Source organism: Erpetoichthys calabaricus, chromosome 11 (genome assembly GCF_900747795.2).
Source record: "Erpetoichthys calabaricus chromosome 11, fErpCal1.3, whole genome shotgun sequence".
NCBI classification, from domain to species: domain Eukaryota; kingdom Metazoa; phylum Chordata; class Cladistia; order Polypteriformes; family Polypteridae; genus Erpetoichthys; species Erpetoichthys calabaricus.
The window spans coordinates 58,933,609-58,949,492 of NC_041404.2; positions in this window are offsets into that span (position 1 = coordinate 58,933,609).

Sequence of the window (15,884 nt, forward strand, 5' to 3'; positions counted from 1 at the left end):
ACAAAAACCTAAAGCAATTGATGATGTTGAAAAGTTGTTGCTAGTGTGGAAAAACCCGAAACAGTTAGCAGGTGAGAGCATATCTGAGGCGATCATATGTGAAAAAGCAAGGGAGTTACATGCTGATCTCATTAAGAAAACCCCTGGAACAAGCGGTTAGAAGCGGAATCTTTTTTTCTTTTCTTTTTTTTATCATCCATCCATCCATTTTCCAACCCGCTGAATCCGAACACAGGGTCACGGGGGTCTGCTGGAGCCAATCCCAGCCAACACAGGGCACAAGGCAGGAACCAATCCCGGGCAGGGTGCCAACCCACCACAGGACACACACAAACACACCCACACACCAAGCACACACTAGGGCCAATTTAGAATCGCCAATCCATCTAACCTGCATGTCTTTGGACTGTGGGAGGAAACCCACGCAGACACTGGGAGAACAAGCAAACTCCATGCAGGGAGGACCCGGGAAGCGAACCCAGGTCCCCAGATCTCCCAACTGCAAGGCAGCAGCACTACCCACTGCGCCACCATGCCGCCCTCTTTTTTTATATTTTATTGATTTTATTATAATCATTCCATACAAATAGATCAATTTTTACAAAACATAGGATTGAAAACAAATCAACACCCACCCCTGAGAAAGAGAGCATGGCCAACAGAGTAAAACGTAGAGCTAGTAAAAATAAGTAAATTGATGAGTTTTATAACCAGATAAAGATAATTAGAGAAGAAAAAGAAATGGGAAGAGAATCTGCTTCCTCTGTGTTTTAAGAGCTTAATCTAAAATATTATTGATTAGATCCTGCCAGGTTTTGAAAAAATTCTGCACAGATCCTCTAAGTGAGAATTTGACTTTTTCCAATTTCAAATAGTATTAAACATCAGTTACCCACTGACTTAAAAGAGGAGAATTAGGATTCTTCCAGTTGTGCAAAATAAGTCTACATGCCAATAATGTAGTAAAGGCAATCACAGTTTGTTTGTCCTTCTCCACTTTAAGCCCACCAAACACAGCTGTTAATGGGTTAGAAAGTATTGTGACACCAACGCTGTCTGAAAGGCATTTAAAGATTTTGGTCCAGAATGATGTTAATTTGGTGCCGGCCCAAAACATGTGACCCAGTGAGGCTGGAACTTGATTGCAGCGTTCACAGGTTGGATCTTGCCCTGGAAACATTTTGGACAGTTTTAAACGAGACAGATGTGCTCGATATATAATTTTGAGTTGAATAATTGTATGCTTTCCACATTGTGAGGGATGGCCGGCAGTTTATCCCAGCCAACACCCCCAGGCCGCTAGAGGGAGTCGCAGGGCATTACGGACAATGGAGTTCAGCTACACAGCCCTGCTGGATGTCATGGGGGCCGCCAGGGGACGCTGCAGGGAGACATAACTGTTTTTATTATAGCTTGGAAGTACTACCTCATCACGGGGACGGAAGAAATGAAGTACTTCCGGGCTGAAGAAAAAAGAAGAGTTCATCTGACCCAGAAGTGAAGGACAGAAGCACTTCCGGGTCAAGGACTATAAGAAGGACTGTGGGAAACCCAGCAGACTGAACCCAGTTGGGAGGGAGTGGAATGGAGCTGCTGAGAGTGGAGGATTGTTGTTGATTAGTGTAATTGTGATTATAGATTTAATTGAGAGTATAGTGGAGGTGAAGGTGTTTTGTGCACAGTATTATTATAATAAATTCATCTTTGGACTTTTACTTGGTGTCTGGAAGTGTTGTCTGCGGGTTCGGGGTCGACAGTGCCCCCTATCTGTCACAGCATATAGAGCTCAAGTGAATTCTCTGCATTGCTACCTTCCACTCCTTTTCTGATATGTTGAGTGAGAGATCCTTTTCCCATTGTTCTCTTGGATCTTTGAAAGGGAGGGACTGTAAAATGGTTTCATATATTGTAGAAATGCTGTCTGAGTCCTCGAAACAGAGCAATATTTTTTCCAGCATAGAGGAAGGTGGGAGTTGAGGAAAATCGGGCAGGTTCTGTTTAACAAAGTTTCTGATTTGAAGGTAGTGAAAGAAATGTGTTGCTGGAAAGTTAAATTTGGATTGTAAACGTTCATAGGATGGAATGATGTTGTCTATGTACAGATCTCTATGTGATTAAATCCAAAATGTTTTCCAGATATTAAAAACTGCATATGTTTGCAAGGGTTGAAAAAGGTGGTTCTCGTGCAGATAAAACATTCTCTATCTTAAAATGCTTCCTACATTGGTTCCATATTCTGAGTGAGTGAAGCACAATTGGGTTGTTAGTATATTGGCGATGACTTGTGCTTATTGGGGCACAAAGCAGGGAATATAAAGAAGTACTGCAGGATTTTATTTCTATTCAGACCAATCAAAATCATTTAAAGCAAGTAGGGGATGGTTTGAGAAGTTTAAAAAAAAAAGTGGTATTCACCGTGTCATAAGGCATGGCGAAAGACGCAAGCTCAGATAAAGCAGCCGCCAAGAGACACATCAGGGAGTTCCAGGAATTTATCGAGAGTAAGGGGTACCTGCCACTATGTACAATGTGCTGTATGTTCATCAACAGGTCTGGGTTGTGGAATGGATTAATAACATTTGTATTATTTCTTATGGGAAAATTCAATTTGCAATATGAGCATTTCTGTTCATGAGTCACTTTCTGCAACAAATTAATCTCGTGAACCGAGGTTCCACTGTATCATATTATTTATGTTGTAGTACTAATGACTAACAGTAGAGATTCAGTTTGCACAACTAATCAGCAGCTCTAGTCAGGGTGTGCTAAACTGAAGTTGTGAGTCTTCAGCTGGGATTTAAAAGCTGAGACTGAAAGGGCACATCTTATAGTAGCAGGCAGATCATTCCAAAGCTTTGTGGCCCTGTAACTAAAAGCTCGACCTCTCACTGTTATTTTAGTAATCCATTGAATCAAAAGCAGACCAGCATCTTGAGAACTTAATGTGTGTTTTGGTTTGCAAGTCATGATAAGTTCAGATACGTAAGCAGGACATTGGCCATTTAAGACTTTATATGTTACGAGGAGGATTTTGAAATGTGCCCTAAACTTAACTGGGAGCCAGTGTAGAGACTTAAGATCTGGAGTTAATCCGGAGTGAAGACAGGAAAAGCCCAGATATACAACTACATAAGAAGAGAAGAACAACAGGGTTTGTGGTTTCAGAAACAAAACATTTTGAAGGTTCTCAGTTGGCTTGTTCCTTCAAAATATCCCATTTAGCAATATCATCTGCAAGAAAAGATGGATCTGTGTGCGGCAGGGTGCATTATCCTGCTGAAAAAGGCCACTGCTATCAAGGAATACTGTGGCAGTAAAGGGGTATATGTGATCTGCAACAATCTTTAGGTGCAGACCTGGACAAATGTATTAGTTCCCTTACAGTTCATTGAAAAAGTGCTGAATGCCTCCTGAAAAGTGATGAAATGACAAGCAATTGTCCCCTGTGCACCCTGCATGTCTTTGATATGTCGTTGAGTAAAGCAAAGCAAGTGTGAAAAGAGATTAAGTCTTGCTTATTCTACAACTAGACAAAGAGCCCGTTTCGACAACGTAAGATGAAACGGGCACGAGTGGAATAGTATAATATATAATAAGTATAAGCACCACAAACCTGATACAGGTGTATTGAATGAATGCGTAATTAGGCCTTGAGCTGTAGTCGAAATCGCCTTTCAGGCCTCTAGAGCTTTAATCGAAGTCGCCTTTCTCTTTGAATTTTTGTGGCCGTAAATCCGACGCCTCCCGCGATGTTGGGGTTGGATGTTGGTCAAAGTCGCCTTTCTCTTTGAATTTTCGCGGCCGTAGTCGCCTTTCTCTTTGAATTTTCGCGGCCGTAAATCCGCTGCCTGCCGCGATGTTGGTCTCGTAAGGTTTTTCGGGCAGCTGCGCAAAAGGCGACTGCGCATTCGGCTTCAGACGGACGTGAGTGAGTGAGGAGACTGGCAAATTATGTATTAAGATGATGTTCTAAAATGGCCTATTGGTACCCCTAGAAAACATACTAAATGATGGTGTTTTTCAGCTCCTCCATTGGTGTCTATGGTGGTAATTGCATTGCTAACAAGTAAATATGGGAATAATTAATTCATTTGATTGATGCCTTTATCCAAAGCAACTTACAATATCTGAGATGCAATTAGTTACATTTCTTTTGTTTTTACAACTAGAGCACAGGCAGGTGAAGCAACTTGCTCAAGGTCACATGGTGTCACTAGCAGGATTTGAACCTTCAGCCTCAAATTTTGAAGTCCTAGGCCTAAAACCTTAATCATTACATTGCACTGCCTGCTGATTTATATTTCCCACTTTGTGTTCCTCATAGTCTCTTATATTCTCTGATGTTGTAGATGTGAAGTTGTAATGCAAGTTTTAAGTAAGTCCGTTTGGAAGACACGTAATTATACTTTGAGTTTAATCAGCCTTTAGCAATGAATTCAAGGAGTGCAGTCCTGTTGTCATTTTGATCTTGTATCTCCAGTGCCTGCCAGTTTGAGAATTACTGTTTTTATCATTATCAATATTGTTACTGTTATTGTTGGATTATTATCTCTGTTGTATCCTGAGATATTTGCCCTCCTCCCACCATGTTTATGGCAAGTTGGCGCCCATGAAAATAAAACCAAAACTATGAGCAAGCTCAAGGAAAAGAAAAAAAAAACAATCCATATAAACAGAACCTCTGAAAAGCTGGGTGGGATTTAGAAGACCACTTGTAATAAGCTTGTGTAGGTTGTCAAATGACAAGAGTGAACTTCTCTTACTTAGACATAGACTTAGTTCCTTCCGCGCCAGGCGGTGCATTGGGCACCAAGTGATTGGGCACCAGCGACCTCAGTTTAATCTCATGCCAAGTTGACTGCACGAAGGTCTTTGAGAAAGGTGCACTGCTACGTTTGCCCCAGCCGTTCTTGCTTCCATTTCCCATGCACTGGTGTGCACAGCAAGACCACCTTTGGTAGGCATTCTGGGGACATGTGGAGAATGTTGCCCAGCCATGAACTGATACTGGAGTTCAGTGACGGTGTCAGCTACAGAGTGAGTGGTGGTTCAACGATATACTTCTTCATTTCTGACGTGGCATCACAGTCATCATCATCATATCTTATCACTCCACTGCTGTATCCAGGTAAGAGTGGCATCATTAGCATCCTTAAAATCGGTGTATGTAGGGCCTCGGGAACATACATGGAGAATGTGGTCCTTTGTTTGGGTGGGCTCACCACAGGGACATTCAACGCTTGTTGTGAGGCCCCATCTAAATAGGTTGTCCCTTGTTTTGCCCACCTTTGACCTAGCTCGGTTAAGCGCAACCCAGTCTTTGCTAGAGAGGGATGTTCCATTGGGTAGCCACCTCTCGAGTCTATGTGTTGTGGACTGCCTTGGATTGAGTGGTTCCACTGTAGCGAAGCTCCGACGAGGAGGTAGTAGGTGATTTACTTCCTGGTAGTGGTGGAGTGGGTGTCCGGAGTCCATCAGTTGCTTGAACCTTTTTACTGTTGAACTGGTTCCTCGTCGTATATGGGGAGGTGCGATCCCGGCCAGCCTGTATAAAGCAGGAAGGCATGTTGTTCGCCATGTGCCGGTGATGATTCAGCATGCAGTATTTAGCTGAGGGTCAACCTTGTTGGCATGGATTGACCTAGCCCACACTGGTGCACAATACTCTGCAGTTGAATAACAGAGTGCCATGGCTGTTGATCGCAGGGTCTTAGGGTCCACTCCCCAGGATGTGTTTGCTTTCTTGCTAAGGAGATTATTCCTGCTGGATATCTTCTTTTTGAGTTTAAGAATATGTTCTTTAAAAGAGGGTGTTCTGTCCAGGGTGATGCCTAAGTAAACAGGATGTTTGGTGTTCTTCAATAATTCGTTGTTCCATCTGATCTCTAGAGTTGTGTTTGCTCGTCTGTTGTTAAAATGGAAGGTACAGACCTGTGTCTTCCCTGGGTTGGCATTAAGGAACCATTTAATGTAATACTCTGTGAGGATGCTGAGGGCATTGGTAAGTCTCTTTTGGATATCTTAGAAGGAAACAGACTGGGAGGCTAAGCAGAGATCATCTGCGTAAATGAACCTCCAAATGTTGGTGAACACAGCCTGGTCGTTGGTATAGATATTGAACAGAATGGAAGCCAGCACTGAACCTTGAGGAAGTCTGTTTTTCTGATTCCTCCAACGACTCTTTTTACCGTCCATTTCTACGTAGGACCTTCTCTTGACAAGTCCTGACTCGATTATATGGACCAATGGAGTCTTTTGTATGGTTGTATGGCATCGCAGTATGAGATATGAAGCATTCATTGGAGGCACCGTTGCTGGAACATGTGGAGGCGTTTCACAATGGTTGCAGTCACTTTCCATGTTTCACTAGCATATATAGCAGTAGGAATTACAATCGATTTCAGAAGGTGAATTTTAGTTGGACTGCGGTGGGCTGGTGCCCTGCCCGGGGTTTGTTTCATGCCTTGTGCCCTGTGTTGGCTGGGATTGGCTCCAGCAGACCCCCGTGACCCTGTAGTTAGGAAATAGCAGGTTGGATAATGGATGGATGGATGGAATTTTAGTTGGATTTCCAGATAGGGCCTCAGTGTCAAATAACAGCCATTGCCTTCCCAATCTGACAATGGGTGCCTTGGTAGGATCCACCGTCTGTCGTCACAATGCCACTGGGGTAGGTGAAGTGGTCCACTTTCTTGAGGCGCTGTTGACAGATGTAGACAGGGTGCCAGCATTGGTATGCCCTACATGTAGAATCTTGCTTTTCAACACACTGATTTCCAACCCAGCTTTTGTCACCTTATGCTGCAATGCTGCTGTGTACCCACTAAGCACTCGCTGAGTGGCTCCGAGCAAATTGATATCATCGGTAAAATCCAAGTCCACTAGCTTCAGCCCATCTCGTCTCAGCAAGCCAAAGTCGCCGTGACCAATAGAGCATTGCATGGTGAAGTCCATGGCCAGGAGGAAGAAGAATGACAATAGCACACACTTTTGGCACATGCCTTCAGATCTGGAGGAAATTGGAGATATCTTGGTCAGTGCGAACACAGTAGCTCAACTGGCAGTAGAATTTCCAGAATATGTTGACAAATCGTTAAGGGACACCATACAAGCATGCAGTCTTCCACAGTGTTCCTCGATGAATACTATCAAATATTTCCAGTATGTGAAAATAATAGAAAACAATACAGGGAGATTCACTCGAAAGAGGCCCTGAATATTCTGTTGTAACTCCCGTTAGGATGAAGCAATGTGAACCAAAAAAATACACTCTGTACCTTGACGTGTGTGTAATCGATTGCATTACATGCAATACTGGAAGTGGTTTCCGTTTTCTGCCAGACACATTTTGACGTCCATGTTCCTGAACGTATTGGCAAACGTCTTGCAGGGAATAGCAGCAATTTCACGTTGGATGTTTTCCTTCAAATCTTCCACGGTGCGAAGCTTGTTCCGATAGACTTTTCCTTTTGAGTAGACCCCAAAGGAAGAAGTCTGATAGTGTCAGATCTGGCAACCATGGTGGCCAAAGCCCCATTGAAATAACCCTGCTGCCAAAGAATGACTCCGTTTCTGCCGTGCTCTTTGCTGAGGTGTGACACATCGCTGCATCTTGCTGGAAGTAACCTTCCGTTAACTCACGATCATCCAGTTGATTCACGAACTGTTCAAAGATGTCCAGGTACACTTCGGTGTTCACGGTGGCGTCAAAGAAAATGGGACCTATGATGCTCAACTGAGACATTCCACACCATACACCGAGTTTTTGATCATGGAGTGGTTTTTGGCGAGTGGCAACTGGATTTTCAGCGGCCATACGGGTGTTTTGCGATTTAACATAACCTGACAAATGGAACCACGCCTCTGAGAACCATGTGATGTCCAATATTCCTTCGTTATCCCTCATAAACGCCTGGAAGCAGTGACAGTATCTTACTCTTTTCTCCATATCACTTGATTTGAGCTCCTGAACGACAGTGACACAATACGCATGACATTTTGCTCTTTTTGCAGCTCTCTGACATGTTGAATAAGACCTCCCAGTCTCCTCTGCTAGGCATCTCAGAGGTTTCGTCTGAGATTTTGTAGGCAGTTGATTGTGTCCTGTGACATTTTTATACGGCCTCTGCTATGAGAAGGGATCAATGATCCTGTCATTTCCAGTTTCCGTACCATCTTCTGAATAACACTCTTTGAGGGTACGTCATGAACACCATATTTCTTCCTAAATTCACTCTGACATCGCTTAAACGAATTGGTGACCCAAAAGGTCCGCACCTTGAAGATGCTCTGCTCAATACTGTACACCACCATCCTGATGAGAAGTCGAGTGACTGAGTTAAGGGGTACAGGTGGTAGGCACCCAAACGTTGCAAACGGAGGTTAAACGTCACAATGGCTGTCCGGCGCCTACATCATCACTCTGACACGGGGACATCCCAGCTTGTTCGAAGCTCCATATCCTGAGGCGCATATTGCACGTTTTTTTGTTTTAGATTGCTTCGTCCTAGCAACAGTTATTACAGAATATTCGGGGCCTCTTTCGAGTGAATCTCCCTGTATAAATGTGTTAATGGGAATTGGAAAGTCGTATTGATTCTAAGTGTTTATAAATCACTCTGTTTTTATATTGTTTAAAAGTTGTGCCCCCACCCCTCCCCAATCTCACCACCCTAGGAGACGGCCTAATTCACCTAAATGGTAGAGCCAGTCCATTACATGCCAATTTTCTTCCATCCACCAATTTTCTAAACCCGCTTTATGCTGAGCAGGGTCACTTGAGCCACCCCAGCAAGCACAGAGCATAAGGCAGGAACAATACCCGGACAGGGTGAACACCTACACACACCAACACATACACACACACCGGGGCCAAATCGCCTACCTACTGGACTGTGTGAGAAAACCGGGGCACAGGAAGCACCCAAGTCTCTCAGTTTACTCCAATACCCGGCACATTCCCCATTCTCAATCGAAAACAGCACCTTTGGGACGAGGCCAAATGAGAACTTCACTGGCAAGTCATCTACAGAAAGTTTGTGACTTTAAAGAGTTAGCATTGCCTAAAATCTCTGACGAATGTTTGCAGCAGCATGTTGAATCTGTACTTCGAAGAACTCGGTGTGTTCAGGCTTTATGGCTGCTGCGTCCTTTATCAATTATCTGTGCTGTAGGATTTCTGTAAAACATCTTTACTCTAAATTTTAATGCATGGGTAAAATTCCACAAGGTATTTCCGAACAGCAGTCGACATTTTGGCCACACGTGGCTTCTTTAACAGTACATGTGCAGTGGGACCGTCCCTTAAGAATGATGACAGGAAATTACTTAAGATTTTTTTTCGATTCACTAAGTAATAACTCTTCCTTTGCTTTTTGATAAAAAGAAACCATCAGTTTCACAAGGTATTAGCTGTCATGGATGAAAACATTCACACTGTACAACGTGATTACGTAAACACTTGAGAAACTAAACATTTCTATGGCTTTCAAGTGTTCCCAGGAGCTCAGTGACCTCGATATTTGTGAAATGGAGGAAGTTTGGAACCACTGGGGACTCTTCCTAGAGATGGCCACCCTGAGTAACCAGCCAAAAGACCCCAAACAACCATTTAAAGTAACCCAGTTAGAAGAATGACAGCCTGGTTTGGGAATAGCACCCAGCAGGACCACAAGGCTCTACAGAGAGTGGTGCGATCAGCTGAAGACATCACTGGGAGTGCACTCCGTAATGTCAAGGACATCTACACCAAATGATGTCGGACCAGAGCAAAGGAAATGATCGATGATACCAGCCATCTCAACAACGGCCTCTTCTCAGGCAGACGTGATGGATATCTGAAGTCCAGTTCAGGGAGACTGAGGTGGAGCTTCTGACCAAAGACAATCCACATCTTGAGTTTGGAGAGTGAATTATACCCTCTTCTTAAGTCTGTTACATTAAGTTACTAAGCTATTTAATTAGTTCTTATTACTTATGTATCACATACAGTATATCAAATTCTATTAATGATTTTTGATATTTAGAAAGTCATGCATTATTGTTGTTATCCTTTTATATTCCTCTTAAAGACACAGTCATTGGAATTGAGAAACAAAGCAATTCACTAAATGTTGTTCTGTAGGTGTAATTATAATGTGACAAGTACAATTTGATCTGGACACAGCATCAGAAAACCTCCACTGAGATGGGAGAACTTGTCAAAAGGATGACTAGAAAGCAAACATTTATGATAGAGTGGCTAGATGGAGACCACTCTTGTGCCTTACATATCTCTATCTATCTATTATATAGTGCCTTTTTGTCACACTTAAAAGAACTCTGAGAGCTTGAGGACAAACATGATCTGGTCTCACCAGACAAAAACTGAACTCTTTGGGGAAAACTCTTAGCACCATGTCTGCTCATCACCTGCAGTGAGATAGATAGATAGATAGATAGATAGATAGATAGATAGATAGATAGATAGATAGATAGATAGATAGATAGATAGATAGATAGATAGATAGATAGATAGATAGATAGATAGATAGATAGATAGATACTTTATTAATCCCAAGGGGAAATTCACATACTCCAGCAGCAGCATACTGATACAAAAAACAATATTAAATTAAAGATTGATAACAATGCAGGTAAAAACAGACAATAACTTTGTATAATGTTAACGTTTACCCCCATGGGTGGAACTGAAGCGTCGCATAGTTTAGGGGAGGAACGATCTCCTCAGTCTGTCAGTGGAGCAGGACGGTGACAGCAGTCTGTCGCTGAAGCTGCTCCTCTGTCTGGAGATGATCCTGTTTAGTGGATGCAGTGGATTCTCCATAATTGATAGGAGCCTGCTGAGCGCCCGTCGCTCTGCCACAGATGTCAAGCTGTCCAGCTCCATGCCTACAATAGAGCCTGCCTTCCTCACCAGTTTGTCCAGGCGTGAGGCGTCTTTCTTCTTAATGCTGCCTCCCCAGCACACCACCGTGTAGAAGAGGGCGCTCGCCACAACCGTCTGATAGAACATCTGCAGCATCTTATTGCAGATGTTGAAGGATGCCAGTCTTCTAAGGAAGTATAGCCGGCTCTGTCCTTTCTTACACAGAGCATCAGTATTGGCAGTCCAGTCCAATTTATCATCCAGCTGCACTCCCAGGTATTTATAGGTCTGCACCCTCTGCACACAGTCACCTCTGATGATCACGGGGTCCATGAGGGGCCCGGACCTCTTTAAATCCACCACCAGCTCCTTGGTTTTGCTGGTGTTCAGTTGTAGGTGGTTTGAGTCGCACCATTTAACAAACTCCTTGATGAGGTTCCTATACTCCTCCTTCTGCCCACTCCTGATGCAGCCCACGATAGCAGTGTTGTCAGCGAACTTTTGCACGTGGCAGGACTCCGAGTTGTATCGGAAGTCCGATGTATATAGGCTGAACAGGACTGGAGAAAGTACAGTCCCCTGCAGCGCTCCTGTGCTGCTGACCACAATGTCAGACCTGCAGTTCCCGAGACGCACATACTGAGGTCTGTCTTTAAGATAGTCCACGATCCATGCCACCAGGTATGAATCTACTCCCATCTCTGTCAGCTTGTCCCTGAAGAGCAGAGGTTGGATGGTGTTGAAGGCGCTAGAGAAGTCCAGAAACATAATTCTTGCAGCACCACTGCCTCTGTCCAAGTGGGAGAGTGATCAGTGTAGCATATAGATGATGGCATCCTCCGCTCCCACCTTCTCCTGGTATGCGAACTGCAGAGGGTTGAGGGCGTGGCAGACCTGTGGCCTCAGGTGGTGAAGCAGCAGCCACTTCATTGTCTTCATCACATGTGACGTCAGAGCGACACGCCGGAAGTCATTCAGCTCATTAGGACATGATACCTTTGGGACTGGGGTGATGGAAGATGTTTTCCAAAGCCTCGAGACTCTCCCCTGTTCCAGGCTCAGGCTGAAGATGCGCTGTAGAGGACTCCCCAGCTCCAATGCACAGGCCTTCAGCAGTTGTGGCAATACTCCATCTGGACCCACTGCTTTGCTGGCACGAAACATGTTGGTGACATTGTCATGCTATGGGGACAGGGAGGCTGGTCAGAACTGAGGGAAAGATGAATCTATCTATCTATTATCATTATATAGTGCCTTACATATCTATCTGCCTATGTATTATATAGTGCCTTACATATCTACTGTATCTATGTATTATATAGTGCCTTACATATCTATATCTATTATATAGTGCCTTTTATCTACAGTATCTATCTATTATATAGCACCTTTCACATCTATCTATCTATCTATTATATATTGCCTTTCACATCTATTATATAGTGCCTTTCACATACTATCTATCTATAAAGTTAAGCGAGTAAACTACACAGAAGCAATAAACTAAGAAGAAAATGAGACAGTTAAGCACTGAAAGATACAAAAACAGAAATACTTCTTCATTTTGTATAAATATACATTTAACACTTCTTCACTTTACTGAATACAAAACAAGACAAACTAAACAATGGCTATTTAAAGAATTAATTCAATAGAGGTGACGATGACATACTCCGTGTGCAGCTGGTTGGAACAAAACCCCTGCAGCCACAGGGGGCCCCAGGACTGAACTTGAGAAGTTCTGTTCTAGAATATTCTAATTATTTTGAGACCCTTTTCTTTTTTGGACACCATGTTGAATTCTGTTCTCTGATGGTATTTTGTTGAGTTCCATTATGGTGTTGGTAGACAGTTGGCTTCAATGTTAGGAATTATTCCTTTTTTGATTTTTTGCAGGATATCTTCTTATATGCACATCAATTTTCGTGATCTATCACTCATTTTGGGGGGTTTTAGAGCCCCCGAATTTATTTCTGACATTTTCTCTTATCCATATTACTAACCGAGAATAAACCGGATATGGATGCAGGGACACGGCGATGGGACCATGAGACGTACTGCGCAGGTGCGCGTCTCATACACCGCAAGCGAAGTCTTATCCACCGCGAACGAAGGAGTCACGGCCCAAGAACGAAAGAGCTCAACTAACGTGAATGAGAAATGAAGCAACAACGCGCCCATAGCTAACGACTAACGACACAGCCACACACAAAAGAGGATTCTGCGCTACACCCCAGAGTCAAACGTGAGAGGCTACGGAGGCTGCACAGGTCCACAAAGCGCAGGTGTCACCGCCATAATGTGAGTGGCACTACTGCAGAGTGAAGGCGCAGGTGTCACCGCCATATTGTGAGTGGCACTACTGCGGAGTGAAGTTAGGAATAATGTGCTGCTTGGGATTGTACAAACCGCTGAACGCTTTACACCAAATTCAAACACAATACAGCTCAACGATACAAACACGAGCCCACCTGGATAAGATCAATGAACGCAGACGCCTACAATGCGCGTCTGAAACTGCGGAAGCAAAGCAGGCACGGGTTCAAAACGAACGACCTTGACTGACGGATATACAAACACGAGCCCGCCTGGATAGAATCAATGAACGCAGGCGCGTACAACGCGTGTCTGAAATGCCGCGGGCAAAGCGGGCACGGCTCCAAAACGAACGAGCTCGACTAATGTATTTCAGGATACCCAACGCTGGGGGTAGGCGAGCGAAGCGAGCAGGGGGCAGAGCCCCCTTGTCTATTCTTATCTGTATGGAATGGAAATTATAGTTTGGGTCATTTTGGTCACCATTTTGGGCATACATTGTTAGGATATGCAGTGGTTGTTATGACTGTACCCTTGGAGGTCATGATCTGGGTATAACAACAAAACTGAATAAAAGGTCTTCTGTGTAAATTCTTCCCTGTCCAAGCCATGGATTAAAAGAACTATTTAAAAAAATCATAAATCTGACAAACAAGAAGAGGCTGTTCCGTCCGTTTGTTACTCATTTGTTTAGCTGTCCCAACATCTAATCCAGAACTTCTTAAAGGTTATCAAGGTTTGCTTCAGCTCCATGGCTTGATAGTTTGTTCCCGATTTCCCACAACTCTTTGCGTACAGAAGTGCTTCCTGGCTTCAGTCCTAAATAAACGTCCCCTAAATTTACACTGACGTCCTCCATTCATGATTTACTATTAACTTGAAAGAATTCTGCTGGATCTTCTTCAGCAGTGCCTTTGAGAATTTTGAAGATCTAGATGAGGTGCACACAGTCCCCTCTGTTCAGACTAAACAGGTTTAATTCTCTTAGTCTGTCCAGGTAAGACATGTCCTTAAGTTCCTAATGTTTGTGTGAAATTTCCCCTTAACAAGTTTCCAACTGTGTCCCCATGTTCTTGATGACCTCTTTTTAAAGTCACCATCTCGATCCACTGGACTAATTCCCTTCGTAATTTTAAACACTTCACTCAGGTCTCCTCTTCATCTCTGTAAAGGCTCAGCTCTTTTAATCTTTCCTCATAACTCATCCGCTGTAGCCCTGGAATCAGCCTAGTTGCTCTTCTCTGGACCTTTTCTTGTGCTGCTTTGTCCTTTTTGTAGCCTGGACACCAAAACTGCACCCAGGACTCCAGATGAGGCCTCACCAGTGTGTTATAAAGCTTGAGCAGAACCTCCTGTGACTTGTACTCCACACATCAAGGCGCTATATAAACTGACATTCTGGTAGCCTTCTCAATGGGTTCTGAACACGGCCTGGCAGTTGATAGTGTCAAGTCGGAGTGGTGGCTCTGAGGCTAGGGATCTGCACTGGCAATCGGAAGGTTGCTGGTTCGAATCCCGTAAATGCCAATAGAGACTCTGCTCTGTTGGGCCCTTCAGCAAGGCCCTTAACCTGCAATTGCTGAGCGCTTTGAGTAGTGAGAAAAGCGCTATATAAATGCAACGAATTATTATTATTTTAAGTCCTCTACGACTCCTAAATCCTTCTCATGAGGTGGGCTCTCAATTTTCAGAACTCCCTTACATTTTGGCTTCCTATGTGTCATACTTAATGTCATTTACTGACATTAAACTTCATCATCCACAAATCTGCCCAAGCCTGTTTGCTGTCCAAGTCCCTCTGTGATGATTCTGTGGATTATCTGCCATTCCACCTCTCTTGGTATCATCTCCACATTTCACCAGCTCACTATTTTTATATTCCTATCCAAACTGTTCACATATCATTCCTTGTGCTGCTGCCGCCACGTGATTGCCTGGCATGGATAGGCAAGTGAACATTCATTCCTAATAATTTGCCCAGTGAGTGTTCATAGCACCCCTAACTTGACAGTTGGTCTTTTAGTTAGCAGCCAGGACTACAGTTGGTCATTTCCTTCTCTTCAGACTGGAAATGACCGACTCACAGGAGGGACTGCTGCCAGCCTCGGAGTAATGGGTGTGTGACAGGGATTAAAATGAGAAGCTTTCTGGAACATTCTATGATCTGCTGAACTGCTTCACTCAGAAATTTGCATGGCATACCTTTTTTATATGGTATGATCATCAATCTGTGTCGTGTTAAATTGGACACATTTCTATTATTTTGGACCCCCATCATTCAGAGTTTATGATTTTCTTTTTGGGTTTCAGTGATGTCTCATCAGATGTGTGTTTTATTTTTTTTTTTCTTTTTCATCAGACCAGCCTCACCCAGAGAGTGTTTTGTCAGTGATTCATCAAACAAGCACAATTAGCTCCATTAGCCACTCCTGTGTTAGGGAATTCACTTTGGTTTTGTGTTGGACGAGCCTCGTGGCTTCTGGGTTATCAAAGTCAAGGTCTGGATGATCGTTGATTACTGGTCAAGGAAAAGACAGAAACAGCAACACTGATGGGCTGTGTGGTCAAGAAAGGGAGTACAAGTCGCCACTGGAAAGATCTAGGGACGCCAACCCGGTCACCAACCCCTCACCCCATCCCTGTATAATTCCAACCAAAATATGTGGAAACTGTTGATGAAAAATTACGGCGCCAACAGAAC